Genomic DNA, 3875 nt, shown 5'->3' with positions numbered 1-3875 from the left:
ACTCCGTAAGGCAATGAGTGCAAAACACTAAAGATCGAACGAGCACGCCAAAATTAGTCCAACATTGGACTCATTTCGGCTGCCAAGATAGCCAATATTTGTCCAATATGGGCTGCCAATATGAGCAGAATATGTGGAGTGCAACCAGGTTCCATATTGGACCAATATGGGATATTCATATTGGCAAGTTCATTTTGGCCATATTGCGCCAATATTTCCGTGATAACGCCAATGGGAAGTCCATGCAATAACGAAACACTTATCGGGAATAATATCAACCACTAATATTGTTTATTTCTGCAGATTTTCTTATTCATCCACGTTCCAGAGCGTTACAAAAACAACACAGTATCGCCCTAAAAAACGAATAACACGTGTTACGCCCGCCTTCCTGAAGGACCCAGGCTATCCCACGGAGCTGCCTATGTCAAACATCCCTCAGAAGCCTTTATTGGGATCGCTATAATAGTGTATGAACAAAAAAATTCCAACCGCTCCTAGAGTACAAAAGAGCGAAAAACTTTCGTGACGGTGACGTACATATTTATACATACATACATATTTTGAGTACTGAGTAGCAAATACGGAAAAAAGAACTTTAAATAGTTTATACTCCCGCAAGAAAGACCCTGAGGGCTTAATCTGCAGAAACTCAAGAGCGAAACGTGCTACGCACCTTTCTCCTAGCCGGTGATGGAGAAGAACCAACTACTCACGTAGTATTTCGATTACATTTCTTAGTACTTTTACTTTACGTTAAGTACATTTCGAGTCGTGTACCCAAACAGCACAAAGGACCGGGGCGAAGCCGGTCCAGCATCGGGAAAGAATCCTACAAAGTCGGGGGCACGCCACCAGTCGATACCGGTCCCTCCTCCAGTTTGCAACACCGGGATGATTAAGGACCGACATCGGCAGCAAGTATTCGGTCCTAGCAGGTCCCCGATAATGCTGGCAGGGGCTGCCCCCATGCATATTTACCCCACACGCATATTTTAGCATTAATTTGCTTATTTTTAAGAATTACAATAATTTCGAGTGTAAACAGTGTGTGTGGAGCCCAACATTTTGTTTTCGGAAAGGAAATAGACTGACACAACACTTGTAGCAGCTCAATAGACTTAACGACGAGTGGTCCATGCAGTCTGCCTGCATCACCCAATCCATACCAATTGTGTCTGAAATGAAAAACAACAACAAAAAAAAGAAGGGTATACAGAAATATGCAGCCTGTCCGCATAACTACTGTCGTTGGCAATGTAGCCTGAAAAGATAAGGGTGGATATGGTCTATAGTAATATCCAGCCTGCCTGCGTGACCACTGGCCCTTCAATGGTGTATCAAAAGGGGGGAAAACGTACACAGTAAGAGGTGGTCTCTCAAAGGAAACAAAAAAGGTATGCAGTAGTAGGCAGTCTGCCTAACTACTTGCACTTCGGTAGTGGCCCAGGAAGAAATGAACGGCTTGTAGCATTAATATTAGACGTAACGGTAAAATTGTTGCATGGGGGGAAATGGTATACAGTAATATGCAGCCTGCCTGCGTAACCACTGGCACGTCAACAGTGTCTCAAAAGAAAGAAAAAGTATACAGCAAGAGGCGGTCTGCCTGCACAAGGGGTGGTGTCTCAAAGAAAACGAAGTTATACAGTAATAGGCAGTCTGCCTATCTGCTCACGCTTCAGTACTGCCCAGTCACAAAAATGAATGGCATGTAACATTAGACGTAACGGAACAATTGCTGCACGTCAGCACAAAATAGTCTGTGCACGGTATGTGGAATGAGCTTATTCAAAAATGGTAAAATGCACAGCGTAGGGATTATGAAACTCAAGAGTTACCAAGAGAAAATTTAAATTATGAAAAAATGACCAAGCCAACGACTGGGAGAAATGCAAGTCCAGGAAAGGGAAAATAGTTCACATTCAGCGCCTTTGGTGCAAATGACTAGCAATTACTACAACGAAAACTCTAAAAAATGACAGCTGACCGGGACTAGAGGTGACAGTCAATGGTGTGCACATATCCAGCGTTCCTTCACAAAAACGTCAATAAGCAAAAAAAAAAAAAAAAACATGGTCCAGGAGAAGCATCCCTATTGAAAAAAAAAAAGCGACATGAGGTTCTGATGTGATTTGGGACACTGTCTTGATGCTAACATCAGAGCTGCTCTGATGCTGATGTTAACACCAGCTGATGTTAGCATCAAGACAGTGTCCCAAATCACATCAGATATGATGTTAACATCACAGCTGCTCTGATGATGATGTTAACATCAGAGCTGCCCTGGCTGATGCTCACATCAGAGCTGTCTTGATGCTGATGTTGACATAAGAGCTGCATTGATGCTGGTTATGGCAATCTTGAAAATGCTGCAGTCTTGGTTCACTGAAATGTTCTGCAAAGAAAGCCCCTCATGCCTGCGGTATATGAGTACCGACAAGAACCCTCACGAAACAGGAGATAGCAGCAAATCACTTAACCACAACAATTCACCACTCCGGAGTACGAACCTTTTAACGCATATCCATTTATCATCAACATACCTGAGCGTTGAACTCACGGGGGCACAGAAATTGGTAATGATCGAACGGTGAACAACAACACAAAAGAGCACACCTAGGTCCTCATTTCCGGTCCAACTTGTCCTTCTTCCGAAAAAGCACTTCTAAGCGTTGTCATGTCGAGCAAGAGTCCCCACCGCATTTGAACACGGTGCTTCAGTTTCTCTTGCTGGAGGCCGCTGCGTCATACACGCTGAACATGCAAGAAATATCGTTCCAGAAAATACGATGGCAGGACACCTATATGTAGAGCAGTGTAGAGACATATGACATACCGTCTGCACAAAGCATACAGTCGACTTCACTTGGCGTTCTATTTCCCTGTCGTTGTGCAGATCCCTGCAAATAGAGTAAAACCGACAATGAGAATGCATGGCGCAGTCGAAAATATTACTTCACGGTTATATTAATTACTCACCTGAAACGGCAAGAATCCTGAAGGCGAAGAACGATTTGGCTTCACATGCAAGGCAGCGTCTTCACTCTTTGACATGTCAAACGAGACCGACTGGTCTGCTCGCGGTTAGAAGAAACGCTTCCACTTACCGACAGTTGCAATATCAGACGGGTTGCAAGAACGACAGCATCAGGTGAGAACAACAATACAAAGCCTCTAAAACGCTTTAGACTTACTGGAATACTCGCAATTACGCGAACTACGCGCGGCGACGAGAAACGACCGTTACAGTAGCCAAAGCGAACCCAACAAGAACAGCGCATGCGCGACAGGCAGCGCTGGCTGGTGGCATGGAAGACCAGCGACGACGCGCGAGCGCGGGCGAGTGAGCCAGTGTTGAAATGGGCATGGAGCCAACCGAGCCAACATTACCGCGCAATGGCTTGGCGGACGAAATATGACGACGGGTAGAATCATACTACCTCTTGAAATTGTGGCCGTTCCAGGATCTTTCGAGAAATGCTGCTGTATTCATAAGAATCACTGAATGTTGTGTTTGAAGCAAAATTGCAACATGAGGTTGGCCAAAGCTAAGATATTAGTTAGTTATGATTGTGAACAGATCGGCAGTGCAATCTGACAGTGAGAGATCGATAGAATCAAAAACAACAACAACAACAAAGCACTCACTGTTTTGCCGACCCTTTCTCTAGTGTTCTTTCTTTCTTTCTTTTCTTTTCCTTTTTTTTTGTTATAATGAAGGAAAGCAAGGTTAAATGCTGCATTTTTCTTGACTGTGTGCGATGGTGTACATCACAGGTTCCTCATGTGCCATGAATCTACTTAAAAGCTGCTGATGGTGTCAGGGCATCACACTTATAACAGTGATCAGAATGCGGCAGGAGTACTTTTGA

General features: G+C 44.2%; 1 long non-coding RNA gene across 1 annotated transcript; it reads right to left on the bottom strand.

Annotated features, from left to right (window-relative positions):
* Positions 1-2884: 2884 nt before the first annotated feature.
* Positions 2885-3667, bottom strand: LOC135377064 (uncharacterized). Its single transcript, XR_010417997.1, has 3 exons — positions 3652-3667; positions 2983-3077; positions 2885-2903 (listed from the first exon to the last, which is right to left on the bottom strand). It is a non-coding gene; the product is annotated as an uncharacterized LOC135377064 (long non-coding RNA).
* Positions 3668-3875: the final 208 nt, after the last annotated feature.

The sequence above is a fragment of the Ornithodoros turicata genome, chromosome 1 (genome assembly GCF_037126465.1).
Source record: "Ornithodoros turicata isolate Travis chromosome 1, ASM3712646v1, whole genome shotgun sequence".
Lineage (NCBI taxonomy): Eukaryota > Metazoa > Arthropoda > Arachnida > Ixodida > Argasidae > Ornithodoros > Ornithodoros turicata.
The sequence above is the reverse complement of the archived record's forward strand: the minus strand, read 5'-3'. Positions and strand labels throughout refer to the sequence as shown.